Genomic DNA, 14,759 nt, shown 5'->3' with positions numbered 1-14,759 from the left:
CCGTTACCCTTCGTGGGTTGAAGTCTCCATCAACGTGGATGTAGGATAGCACCACCTATCCGAACCACGGGAAAAACATCCGTGTCTCCAATAGCGTTTGACTTCTCCAAACCCTTCCCTTTATACTCTTGCAAGTTGCATGCTTTACTTTCCGCTGCCCATAAACTCTTTGCATGCTTGCTTGAATTGTGTGATGATTGCTTGACTTGTCCTAAAATAGCTAAAATCTGCCAAGAACTAAAATTGGGAAAAGGTTAAGTTTTTATTTGGTCAAGTAGTCTAATCACCCCCCTCTAGACATACTTTCGATCCTACAAGTGGTATCAGAGCCTTGGTCTCCATTTGCTTGATCTCCATAGCTTTTGGTGGTCATAGCCTTGGTTTTACAACCTAGGAGTGTATGGCGTCTAGCGAGGGAAATTATCATCATAGAGGTCCTTACTTTGATGGTACTAATTTTGCTAGTTGGAAGCATAAAATGAAAATGCATATTCTTGGACATAACCCCGCTGTTTGGGCTATTGTGTGTGTTGGTTTGCAAGGTGACTTCTTTGATGGGAGAGAACCAAACCGTGAAGCTACCGCGGATGAGTTGAAGATGTTGCAATACAATGCTCAAGCTTGTGATATTCTCTTCAACGGATTATGCCCCGAAGAATTCAACAAAATCAGCCGCCTTGAGAATGCAAAGGAAATTTGGGACACTTTGATTGATATGCACGAAGGTACCGACTCCGTCAAGGAATCCAAGTTGGATGTGCTTCAAAGCCAACTTGACAAGTTCAAGATGAAGGATGGTGAAGGTGTCGCTGAAATGTACTCTAGGCTTGCTCTCATCACAAATGAGATTGCCGGCTTAGGAAGTGAAGAGATGACCGATAGATTCATCATCAAGAAGATCCTAAGAGCCTTGGATGGAAAATATGATACCGTGTGCACATTAATCCAAATGATGCCCAATTACAAAGATCTCAAGCCAACGGAAGTGATTGGAAGAATTGTTGCTCATGAGATGTCACTTAAGGATAAAGAGGAACTTCACAACAAGTCAAGTGGTGCCTATAAAGCCTCATGTGAAGCCCCTACATCATCAAGTGAGAAACAAGACTTCAATGAAGAATTGAGCTTAATGGTGAAGAACTTCAACAAGTTCTACAAGAGTAGAAGCAAAGATAGAAGCTCCAAGTCAAGGTCCTACAATGACAAAAGATCTTCTAGTCGAGAGAGAAACTGTTACAATTGTGGAAGACCCGGACACTATTCCAACGAGTGTACGGCTCCCTACAAGAGAAGAGAAGATTCTCCAAAAAGAAGAAGCAAAGGATCACCACCAAGAGAGAGAAGGAGTAGAGATGATCGTTATGAATGAAGATACTCACGGAGAAACAAGGATTCGGAAAGGAAGGAAAAATCATCAAGGAGCTACACAAGACGAAGACATCAAGCTCATGTTGGTGAATGGGTATCCGGCTCCGACTCCGACAGCCACTCCGAGAGAAGTTATCACTCCGACTCCGAAGATACTCAAGATGAAGGTGTTGCCGGTCTAGAACTTGTGTCAACCAACTCCTACGACATATTTGACTCACCAAATGAAGGAATTGGAAGATGCTTCATGGCCAAAGGTCCTAAGGTAACACACCCCGAGTATGTTGATTTCAATAGTGATGAAGATGACTTGTTAGGTGATGATTTGCTTGGTGACAACTCTAGTGATGAATACTATGAAGAAAGACCAATTAATCATGCTAATCAAGATAAAACGAATGACAATGATAAGGAGAAGATTGAGGCTCTAACTAAAGAACTAAAAACTCTTAAGTTAGCTCATGACACTATCTTTGAAGATCATCGAGAACTTTTAAGAGCTCATGAGAAGCTATGCTTTGAAAAGCTCAATCTTGAGCAAGAGCATGAGTTCTTAAAGGCAATCAATGATGATCTCCGCAAGAAAAGTTCTTCTTACATTGCCAAGCGTTTACTCTTATCCACTTACATGCCTCAAGTCAAATCTAACAAGAAAGATTCTTCCGCTAGTAGTAACAATGATCATGCTAAATCCAATATTGTTGCTTCTAGTAGTTCTCTTGATTCCACTAATGATTCTCTTAGCCAAGTTACACTTGAGCAAGAAAATAGCTTATTGAAGGGAATTATAGAAAAATGAGTGTACAAAAGCCTTGCCGGGAGTAAGCAATTCGAGGAAATTGTGCGCAAGCAAGGAATGCACCGGAAGAATCAAGGTATTGGTTTTGAATGAAAGTTCAATGGAGTTGAATGGGAAGAAGATCAATACCCCAAGACAAAGTTTGTCCCTCAACAAGAGAAGTTTTTCAAGGGGACACAAGCTCAAGATGATCTTCCACCACAAGACTACAAGCAAAAAGGCAAGAACAAGCTTCAAGAGGAAATTGATGCATTTGAAGAAGCTCCTAAGACCTTAGTCAAGTGGATTCCCAAGACTAGTTCAAGTTCCACTTCATCAAGTACGACTACAACTCCAAGGAGTCCCATCAAGATGATGTGGATCCAAAAGAAGAAGAACTGGAAAGTTCTTGAGGGTGACTCCGCCAACATACTTCACTCTCATCATTTTGGCAAGAACAAGTGCAATCAACTTCCACATCTTGCACTAGTTCAAGGAGTCACAAACCCTCTTGTTGGTAAGACAAGGGACAAGGTAACCTAAAAGTTTTCATGGACATCATCTTTTGTGTGCATCACTCTATGTCTGTGGATATCCTTGTTTGTTCCTTGTGGGACTAACCCATGTAGGTATTGAAAGTGCAATTCACTCAAATGGATAGCTCCAAGAGATCTACATCAACATTGAGCATCCACATCTTCAATGTCTACATGAAGTCATCATCAACAAAACCCAAGGTTAGTTTATCCCTCTTAGGGGGGATATCACATCTAGGGGGAGCTTTACTCTAATACTGAGCTAAAGCAACTCTAAAGATGTGAACAAAACAATGCTTTATGTAAAAGTGGTAACCCCACTTGAGCTTAAACGATGAGTATGACCTATGATCAAGTGTTCTCACTTGACTCCTAAGTCAATATACTCATATATAGATGACCTAGTCATCGCAAATTGCTTGATAGATGCTAGAATTGGTTGTGCATGCTTTGCCACATATTTCATTTGCTATCTTATTGTGTGAGCATGCTGATTGCATATTTTACTCATTCGAGGACATCCACTTGTTGCTTTGATTGTTCGGCTTTATCTTCTTTTGCCAAGTGGATGGACAAGAATGCCTAAGAACCTCCTCTAGCTATCTATGCTTTTCTCGTCTCAAACTCTATTCATGCTGCATCACAAAATTTGATCAAGTCAGATTCGAACCACTCTGTGTGAGGAGCACTCGGAGTCCCCGATTCGTCATAGACTTAAACTTCCAAAACCTCTTTATGATTCTCGGTCTGACCGATACTCCACTTTCGATCCTACTGAGATCATTAAGTTGATCTAAGTTTTCAATCTCGATGCAACCGATTTGAACCTTTCAGTCACACCGAGTTTCAATAACTGCACGCAGTTATGAATCTCGGTGCCACCGAGTTGTTCCAGTCGGTCACACCAACAGGGTCGGGCTATATATAGTCACGGGCAAAATTTGGAAATTTCTCCGAACCCCTTCGCCCGCGCGATAGCCTGCTCTGCCCCCGAGGTCTCCGGATCGTCTTCTCGCCGCCAGCAGCCTCCAGTCGCTGGTCTCCGTCACCGTCAACGGGATTTCTGCCCAGCCGTTGCCGCTGTAGCAAGTCCACGCCGAACTAGGGTATGGACTTGATCTTTGTGCTATTCCTCAATCTGATTCCTAGCACATGGTGATCATATTGTTTCTAGCCACGTTTGATAAACTTCTATCCAGTCAAAACGCTCATAGATTAGGTTTGATTCGAAAATTCTAGGTTTAGGTTTCCGCCGAAACCATCTCGGACCCACCGAGTTGAAAAACTCGGTCCCACCGATTTGGCTTATGCCATTGCACAAGTAAAACTCGGTCTGACCGAGAATTACTATCGGTGTGACCGATTTTTGAACTCAGTGAAACCCTAGCAGTCTCGGTGCCACCGAACTGTGACTCGGTCTGACCGAGTTCACTAGTTTCGGTTCCAAAACTGCTTCGGTATCACCGAGTTTGAAAATCGGTAGATCCAAGATGATTTTAGTGGGAAACTAAAACTAAGTTTTTGGATCATTCTTTTTGCAAAGATCTCTGCATTTTGTGATGCTCATCCACTCTATCTCTTCTATAATCTATTCACAGGGTCAGCAGTCAGTTTGCAACATGTCAGACCAGAGTGATAGCCAGAATCTGTCAGAGCAGCAAGTGGTGATGAGTGAGGGCACTAGTCCCTCCAGTTCATCTGATGAAGGCAGCAGGAGCACTCCTAGCAATTTGCCAAAGGCTGCCACGAGACAACGGAAGAAGAAAACCTCAGATTCTGAAGATGAGGACTATGTGGCAGAGGAAGAGGCCACTTCCAAGAGAGTTGAGCCAGCTCAAGGCACAAAGCCAGGGCTGAAAATCAAAAGGCCAACAGGCAGGCAGCCCATGTCAAAGGCTAGAGCCTCAACTGAGAAGGCCGCTCCCATTGAGCCCGTTGCAGCTGAGGGCAAGAAGAGGAAAGAAAGAGTGAAGAAGACTGTAGCCAGAGTACTTGGCAAAGCTTCCATCATGGAAGAGGAGGAAGAAGAAGAGGCAGCTGCACCAGTGCCCAAGGCACCCAAGCTTATGGGAGATGCCATAAAATCAGGGGGAGCTGCTTCCAAGGCCAAGCCAGCTCCAAAGCCAAAGCCCAAGAGGAACACACGGAGCATTCCTGCAGCTGAGAAGAACAAGGCCCCAGTGCCTGAGACTGTTGCTGAGGATGAGGAAGGGAATGTTCTTCGGAAGCTCAAGCCCAAGATCCCAGACCACAACGATGCTCATCCTGTGGCTGAGGATATGAAGCTCAGGAGAGACTCAGGGCTCAGGAAGTGGAGAGAAGCAGACCCATATGCTTCAAGGAGAAGGACTGCAGTGGACTACAGATTTCATACCAAGGAGCAGCAAGATTTCTATGAGACAGTGCTACTTGACAAGAAGCCAATCGTATGTGACATGAGATGGGTCGACTGGACCTATATCAAGGACAATGAAGAGTACTACCCAGGAGTTCAGGACAGCTTCAAGGCGTGTGGAGTAGAGGACTTTGTTGGGCAGAAGCTCACAAAGTGGAACGAGGAACTCATCATGCAGTTCTACTCCACAGCTCACTTTTATCCAGATGGGAGGATTACATGGATGTCTGAGGGTACGAGGTACCACTCTACTGTTGAGGAATGGGCGAAGCTGATCAATGCCCCAGAGGAGCAAGCAGATGACCTGGACATTTATGCCAAGAAAAAGATGGACCACAACTCCATGTCCAACATGTACAAGGAGATTCCGAATGAAGCACTTGACACGTTCAAGTTTGGCTCAGTGCATTATCTGCTCTCAGGATTGCCTACGATCAACTGGATCCTTAGGCACACCCTTCTGCCCAAGTCTGGAGATCACAAGATGATCAGAGGTCACGCGATCAATTTGCTTCATGTTTTTGACGTGCCTCAAAAATTCAAAGTTATGAGCCTCATAGTGGAAACGATCAAAAGGACTGCGGCAGATCAGAAGAGAAGCTGTGGATATGCCCCTCAGATTCAGGAGCTCATCAACTCCAAGATGGGCACGGGCGTATATTTGTTGGATAAGGAACACCTGCCCATCCGTCCAGATTTTGAGAACAATGAAGTTGTGATGACAGAGAATGAACCATCATCTGCCCATGCACAAGCTCAGAAGGGGAAGGCGAAGAAGGAGAAAGCTGTCAGGATGCCTACTCAAGCGGAGGCATCTGATTACTTCCTGAAAACCAAACAAGAGCAGCTCAGTTACTTGATTGCGTCCACCCTGCGGATTGAGCAGAGTATAGCCACCCTGACTCAGAACCAGGCGAGCTTAGAGAGGATCATGGAACAAATATTCTATGACTTGGACATCAAGGTGACAGAGATACAGACTGCCGTGGAGCAGCTCCAGGACGACATGAATGAGAGGAGAGGCAGGACCACGACTCATGCTTTTGCGAGGGTGCCACGAGGTCCGAGGTCGTCTGCATTGCCAGTTGCTGACACCAGAGCTACAACGTCTACACCAGCCACAGCCTCCGTTCCACCAGCTCCAGCATCCACTTCAGCCTCGACTCCGACCACGTCTATCGAAGGCTTTGTCCTTGGAGTGCTCCGGACTCCACCACCACCTGAAGATCAAGCCTGAGCGTCGATCTAGTGCTATGCATTTTCTAGGAACTTTTTGGTAACTTGTTGCCAAAGGGGGAGAAGATGTATAGATCATAGGCTTCGAGAGAGAGAGTGTTGCTTTTCTCTCTTGCTTTATTTGGTGTTTTTTTTCGAACCTTGTTTGCTTGTGTGTGAGATACTACGTCCTTATGCTTGTGAGACATTGATGATCATGTGTTTGATCATAAGCTACACTTAATGCTTGCTTAATGCTATTATCCTATCTATCTTGTGTGATCATTTATTATTCTTGGTGATGAGTGCATGTATTTCATTCTTATCATTTTGAGCACTCCACCAAGATGTATGTGACATGGAAGAGTAACCCATGACTCTAACTCTTTGTGCATTTGCAGTCCAAAGCAAATTTTAAATATGCACAAATTTAGGGGGAGCTCTTACTTATCACATACTTCTCAAAGCGACGATATATTTCATGCTTATTACCATTTGTCGAAGCTTTGATCTATATGTTGTCATCAATTACCAAAAAGGGGGAGATTGAAAGTGCAACTATCCCTAGGTGGTTTTGGTAATTCATAACAACATATAGCTCATTGAGCTAATGCTATTCCAAGATGATTATTTCAGGAAAGCTCAATGATTGGCATGGCATGGATTTGAAAGTGGAACCCTCAAAATGCTAAGGACAATGGATTGGCTTAAGCTCAAAAGCTCAAGACTCTTCATTTTATATTTTAGTGATCCAAGATCACATTGAGTCCATAGGAAAAGCCAATACTATTAAGGAGGGATGAGGTGTTGCTTAATGAGCCTCTTGCTTCATGTGCTTAGTGATATGCTCCAAAAACCCTCAACTACTTTCCCATATCCACATATGACCTAAACTCTAAGCCAAACTCGGTCCTACCGATTCTTCCTATCCGGCGCCACTGAGTTTCACTTGTCATTAGCCACTGCCAAACCCTAGCAATCCGGTTCTACCGATAAGGATCTCGGTCCCACCGAGATGGGGTTGCAAACTCTCTGTTTCCCTTTCGTAACTTTTCGGTCTCACCGAAAGAGCGAATCGGTCCCACCAAGATTGCAATGTAAACTCAGTGTTTCCCCTTTGTAACTTTTCGGTCTCACCGAGTTCCACTCGGTCTCACCGAAAGAGAAAATCGGTCCCACCGAGTTTGCCTGACCAACTCTCTGGTTAGCTAATTACCAAATTCTATCTCACCGAATTTGTGTAATCGGTCTCACCGAGATTACATTGTGCCCAAACCCTAACCGAATCGGTCCTACCGAGTTGCATGTCAGTCCCACCGAAAATCTCTAACGATCACTAGGTTTACATTTTCGGTCCGACCGAGTTTATTGATTCGGTCCCATCGAGATTGGAAAACTGTGTAACGGTTGGATTTTGTGTGGAGGCTATATATACCCCTCCACCTCCTTCCTCATTCGAAGAGAGAGCCATCAGAACACACACACCATTCCAACTCATATGTTCTGAGAGAGAACCACCTACTCATGTGTTGAGATCAAGACATTCCATTCCTACCATATGAATCTTGATCTCTAGCCTTCCCAAGTTGCTTTCCACTCAAATCTTCTTTCCACCAAATCCAAATCCTATGAGAGAGAGTTGAGTGTTGGGGAGACTATCATTTGAAGCACAAGAGCAAGGAGTTCATTACCTACACACCATTTGTTACTTCTTGGAGAGTGGTGTCTCCTAGATTGGCTAGGTGTCACTTGGGAGCCTCCGACAAGATTGTGGAGTTGAACCAAGGAGTTTGTAAGGGCAAGGAGATCGCCTACTTCGTGAAGATCTACCGCTAGTGAGGCAAGTCCTTCGTGGGTGATGGCCATGGTGGGATAGACAAGGTTGCTTCTTCGTGGACCCTTTGTGGGTGGTTGCTTCTTCGTGGACCCTTCGTGGGTGGAGCCCTTCATGGACTCGCGCAACCGTTGCCCTTGGATGGAGCCCTGTGTGGACTCGCGCAACCGTTACCCTTCGTGGGTTGAAGTCTCCATCAACGTGGATGTAGGATAGCACCACCTATCCGAACCACGGGAAAAACATCCGTGTCTCCAATAGCGTTTGACTTCTCCAAACCCTTCCCTTTATACTCTTGCAAGTTGCATGCTTTACTTTCCGCTGCCCATAAACTCTTTGCATGCTTGCTTGAATTGTGTGATGATTGCTTGACTTGTCCTAAAATAGCTAAAATCTGCCAAGAACTAAAATTGGGAAAAGGTTAAGTTTTTATTTGGTCAAGTAGTCTAATCACCCCCCTCTAGACATACTTTCGATCCTACAACAGGCAATAACTTTGTGCATTGAACCAGATAAAGGAATTTACACAAAGGGTTCAAACCATACCCTAATTCAGTGATGGCTCGCTACGTCTGCAACGATGAAGAGGATTCCCATTGACGGCAGCGGAGACCTGCGACGACGGCGTACTGGTGGAGAAGGCGATGACCCAGAGACCAAGGGTGGCAGCAATGGCGGGGCACGGGCTCGAGTGATTGAAGGAATTATTAGATACAACAATTCCGCGTCATTTGGAAATTCCCAGACACAGACACCAATAATTCAAATACTAGATACTCAAAATGTCCATAACCGGGGACATGGCTAATCATGATTAGTTTGTACACTCTGTAGAGGTTTGTGCACTTTTCCCCATAAGAATCGACCGCATCCATGATCGGAAGATCGAGCCATAGCCTTTCTGAAGAGGTCCCCTTAACCGATAGATAGGCCGATACACCTACAATTCCCCTACATCTGCTAGCCAATAATGGAAAGGTTTCCCACAACTTACATAACTATGCCAGAGCCCATAATGGTTTGTGGATGCACACGGAAGTTTCTAAGCATCAATAATCTTATGATCCCTTTGAGCCTGGGTGGCATTCCATAGGATGATCACACGGGTACCCCGGGATCTCCCAGGGCAACACTGGATTCCCCAGGTGCCCACAACCGATCCACCCACATGTGTATTAAAGTAGCCACCTTAAGTTTCCCTTAGTTATTATCTCTCACAACTTGCATGATTCTCACATACCAATCCCTGTCTACTAGCATGGCTAAGCAATATGAGCATAACGTATATTCCCGAGGTGATCAAAGTTATTAGGTTCCTACCTCATCAACTACATAACAATAACCACAAGTTCCCAATCCCACTCATGCAATATTTGAGGGTGTAACTAATGCATAAAAACTAGGTAATAAAGGGTATGATCAAAGTGTAACTTTCCTTGCTGACGATCAGAAAACCCTAGAGATTCGTAGTAGCAAGCTTCGCACTCCGGAAAATCTATCGTAGACAAACAATAGCATACATAAGCACTCAAGCATGAAGATGCAAAGAAAATTGAAGAAAAAGATTCAGAAAACTCGAAAATAACCAAATAACACTTTCAAACAGAAAACAATTTTCAACAATATTAAAATTATGTGGATTAAATCTAAATAGAAATTTCAGGTCAAGAGCTTCGATTTGCAAAAAGAATCAACCAAATCGGAATTACGAAACTCAAGTTATGATCAAAATAAGTTCGAATTCAAATATGTTTGAAACCAAATTTTAAACTTTCAAAAATGTGTTTAAGTTGGTTATATGGACAGAGGGGATCATAATGAAGAAATTGGCGTTGGCTTTGTTGGATTTGGATAAGCGAGCAAAAAGTTATGAGAGTTTAAAGGTCAGGGGCTAATCTGCAAAGAAGATATTCATGGATGGGTCCCTGACCGAAACTAAAACAAAAAATAAGAAAATCTATCGGACGAACTTCTGCTACGGGAGACTAACGAAAGAAATCGTCCGCTATAGAGGCTTAGCGAACGAACATTCGCTGAATAACTAAACTAAAATAATAAACCAGTTTTAAAAGAAAAACTGAGAACTAAAAAAGCCGGATCAGACCGGGTGGTAGTTTTACCGATCCACGGCGGTTCGGGTCGACGGCGGCGACGACTCCGGCGTCGAGGCGGGCGGTGGTGGCTTCGGCAGCGGTGGCGTGCAGCAGCGGCGATGACGGCGCTGGCTGCGGGGATGCGGGCTCAGGTGGCGGCGGCTTCTTCGAGAGGCGGCTAACGAGGGGAGGAGGGTCCGGGCCTCGCCTTATAAAGGGGCCGGGGTGGCTCCTAGCTAGGGGAAGGGGCGGTCGGGGCCGTGACGGAGCGGGACTCCAGGAGGAGTCCCGGTCGGGCACGTCGGGAGGAAGATGGTGGCTGGCTAGGCTTTGGCCCAGTTCGGCGGCCTGGAAGTTAAAAAAATATTTTTCCGAAAATACAAAAAAAATAGAAACATTATAAAAACTTTTTTAAAAATCACACGTACTTAGGGCCTTATTATTAACCCGGTGAACATTTTTCTGGGCCTAAATGCCTAAAATTAAAATAAACTTTTTAGTACTAATAAAAATAATTAAACACGCAAATAAAATCAAATAAAATATATTTTTATTCAAAATTAAATTTCCAACATTTGTTTGCTATTTTTAAAGAAGTCATATTATCTTCTCTCATTATTTTATTTATCTGAAATTATTGGAAAAATATTTTGAATAAACCACTTTGATCCAGTTTGCCAATTTTGAAAATTCAAAAATGGATTTTTGAGAAAACATCCAACACTATCAATTGTTCCTCGAGTTGCTTCAGGTTTCTGGGATCAAAATTCAAATAAAACAATTGTCAAAAATGCACAAACGATGAATGCATATGAATGATCTAAATAACATCCAAATTGAAAATTGGGATGTTACAAACCTACCTCCCTTAAGATGAATCTCGCCCTTGAGATTCGGGTTGGCTAGCAAAAAGGTGTGGGTGGTCCTTTCGGAGGTCTTCTTCTCATTCCCAGGTGGCTACCTCCTCGGTATGGTGACTCCACTATACTTTTGAAAACTTGATGACCTTGCTGCGAGTAACACGGTTGGCGAACTCGAGAATCTTGACGGGTTTCCCCTCATAGGTCAGGTCACTCTCCAACTGAATTGCTTCCAGGGGCACTATATCTCTCAGAGGAATATTAGCCATCTCTGTATGGCACTTCTTCAACTGGGATATGTGAAAGACATCATGAACTCCTGACAAACCTTCGGGTAATTCCAACTAGTAGGCAACTTCACCTGTATGTTCCAAGACTCTGTATGGCCCCACAAGTCATGGCGCTAATTTTCCTTTGACTCCAAATCGTTGAACCCCTCGAAGCGACGACACACGAAGATATGCTCTGTCTCCGACTTCATAGATTACCTCCTTGTGTTTAGTATCGACATAACTCTTCTGCCTAGACTGGGCTATCTTGAGTCTATCATGGATCAACTTGACCTTCTCCTCAGACTCTCTGATTAAATCTGGTCCAAACAATTGTCGGTCTCCAACTTCATCCCACATTAATGGTGTCCTGCACCTCCTTCCATGCAAAGCTTCGAAAGGGGCCATCTTCAAACTAGCTTGGTAGCTGTTGTTATATGAGAACTCTGTGTAAGGCAAATTATCATCCCAACTAGATCCATAATCTAGCGCACAAGCTCTCAAAATGTCCTCCAGAATCTGGTTGACTCTCTCGGTCTACCCATCTGTCTACGGATGAAAGGATGTACTGAACTCTAGCCTGGTACCCAAAGTTTGGTGTTGAAAGTGCAACTATCCCTAGGTGGTTTTGGTAATTCCTAACAACATATAGCTCATTGAGCTAATGCTATTTCAAGATCAATATCTCAGAAAGCTCAATGATTGGCACGACATGGATGAGAAAAGTGGGCCCCTCAAAATGCTAAGGACAAAGGATTGGCTCAAGCTCAAAGCTCAAGACTCTACTTTTTCCATTTTAGTGATCCAAGATCACATTGAGTCTATAGGAAAAGTCAATACTATCAAGGAGGGATGAGGTGTTGCTTAATGAGGTTCTTGCTCAAAATGCTAAGTGATATGCTCCAAAACCCTCAACTACTTTCTCACATCCACATATGACCTAATCCAAAAGTCAAACTCGGCCCCACCGATTCTTCCTATCCGGCGCCACCGAGTTTCAAATGTCATAGCCACTACCACAAACCCTAGGCAAATCGGTCTCACCGATAGGGATCTCGGTCTCACCGAGATGGGGTTGTATCTCTCTGTTTCCCTTCGTAACATTTCGGTCTCACCGAGATGAGCGATCGGTCCCACTGAGATTGCAATGTAAACTCTCTGTTTTCCCTTCGTAACGTTTCGGTCTCACCGAAATGAGCGATCGATCTCACCGAGTTTACCTGACCAACTCTCTGGTTAGCTTATTACCAAAATCGGTCTCACTGAGTTTGTGTAATCGGTCTCACTGAGATTACGTTATGCCCTAACCCTAATCATATCGGTCCCACCGAGTTGCATGTCGGTCCCACTGAAAACCCTAATAGTCACTAGCTTTGCTGAATCAGTCCGACCAAGTTTAACCATTCGGTCCCACCGAGTTTGGGAAGTTACGTGTAACGGTTAGATTTTGTGTGGATGCTATGTATACCCCTCCACCACCTCTTCATTCGTGGAGAGAGCCATCAGAACGAACCTACACTTCCAACTTACTTTTTCTGAGAGAGAACCACCTACACTTGTGTTGAGACCAAGATATTCCATTCCTACCATATGAATCTTGATCTCTAGCCTTCCCCAAGTTTCTTTCCACTCAAATCTGCTTGCCACCAAATCCAAATCCTGTGAGAGAGAGTTGAGTGTTGGGGAGACTATCATTTGAAGCACAAGAGCAAGGAGTTCATCATCAACACACCATTTGTTACTTCTTGGAGAGTGGTGTCTCCTAGATTGGCTAGGTGTCACTTGGGAGCCTCCGACAAGATTGTGGAGTTGAACCAAGGAGTTTGTAAGGGCAAGGAGATCGCCTACTTCATGAAAATCTACTGCTAGTGAGGCAAGTCCTTCATGGGCGATGGCCATGGTGGGATAGAAAAGGTTGCTTCTTCGTGGACCCTTCGTGGGTGGAGCCCTCCGTGGACTTGCACAACCGTTACCCTTCGTGGGTTGAAGTCTCCATCAACGTGGATGTACGATATCACCACCTATCGGAACCACGACAAAAACATCCGTGTCTCCAATTGCGTTTGGATCCTCCAAACCCTTCCCTTTACACTCTTGCAAGTTTCATGCTTTACTTTCCGCTGCTCATATACTCTTTGCATGCTCGCTTGAATTGTGTTAAGATTGCTTGACTTGTCCAAAGTTGCTAAAATATGCCAAGAACTAAAATTGGGAAAAAGCTAGATTTTTATTTGGTCAAGTAGTCTAATCACCCCCCTCTAGACATACTTTCGATCCTACAAGTGGTATGAGAGCTTTGGTCTCCATTTTCTTTGATTTCCATAGCTTTTGGTGGTCATAGCCTTGGTTTCACAACCTAGGAGAGTATGGCGTCTAGCGAGGGAAATTACCACCATAGAGGTCCTACTTTGATGGCACTAATTTTGCTAGTTGGAAGCATAAGATGAAAGTGCATATTCTTGGACATAACCCCGCCGTTTGGGCTATTGTGTGTATTGGCTTGCAAGGTGAATTCTTTGATGGGAGAGAACCGAACTGTGAAGCTACCGTGGAAGAATTGAAGATGCTACAATACAATTCTCAAGCTTGTGATATCCTCTTCAACGGATTGTGCCCCGAAGAATTCAACAAAATCAGCCGTCTTGAGAATGCAAAGGAAATTTGGGATAGTTTGATTGATATGCACGAAGGTACCGACTTCGTCAAGGAATCCAAGTTGAATGTGCTTCAAAGTCAACTTGACAAGTTCAAAATGAAGGATGGTGAAGGTGTCGCTGAAATGTACTCTAGGCTTGCTCTTATCACAAATGAGATTGCCGGCTTAGGAAGTGAAGAGATGACCGACAAATTCATCATCAAGAAGATCCTAAGAGCCTTGGATGGAAAATATGATACCGTATGCACATTGATCCAAATGATGCCAAATTACAAAGATCTCAAGCCAAGGGAAGTCATTGGAAGAACTGTTTCTCATGAGATGTCACTCAAGGATAAGGAGGAGCTCCATAACAAGTCAAGTGGTGCTTACAAAGCCTCATGTGAAGCTCCCACATCATCAAGTGAGAAACAAGCCTTCAATGAAGAATTGAGTCTAATGGTGAAGAACTTCAACAAGTTCTACAAGAGTAGAAGCAAAGAGAGAAGTTCCAAGTCAAGGTCCTACAATGACAAAAGATCTTCTAGTCGAGAGCGAAACTGCTACAATTGTGGAAGACTCGGACACTATTCCAATGAGTGTACGACACCCTACAAGAGAAGATAAGATTCTCCAAAAATAAGAAGTAGAAGAGAAGAATCACCATCAAGAGAGAGAAGGAGTAGAGATGATCAATATGAACGAAGAACATCCCGGAGAAGCAAGGATTCGGAAAGGAAGGACAAGTCATCAAGGATCTACACAAAATGAAGAAA

Source organism: Triticum dicoccoides, chromosome 4A, assembly GCF_002162155.2.
Source record: "Triticum dicoccoides isolate Atlit2015 ecotype Zavitan chromosome 4A, WEW_v2.0, whole genome shotgun sequence".
NCBI classification, from domain to species: domain Eukaryota; kingdom Viridiplantae; phylum Streptophyta; class Magnoliopsida; order Poales; family Poaceae; genus Triticum; species Triticum dicoccoides.
Note: the sequence above shows the minus strand (reverse complement) of the source record.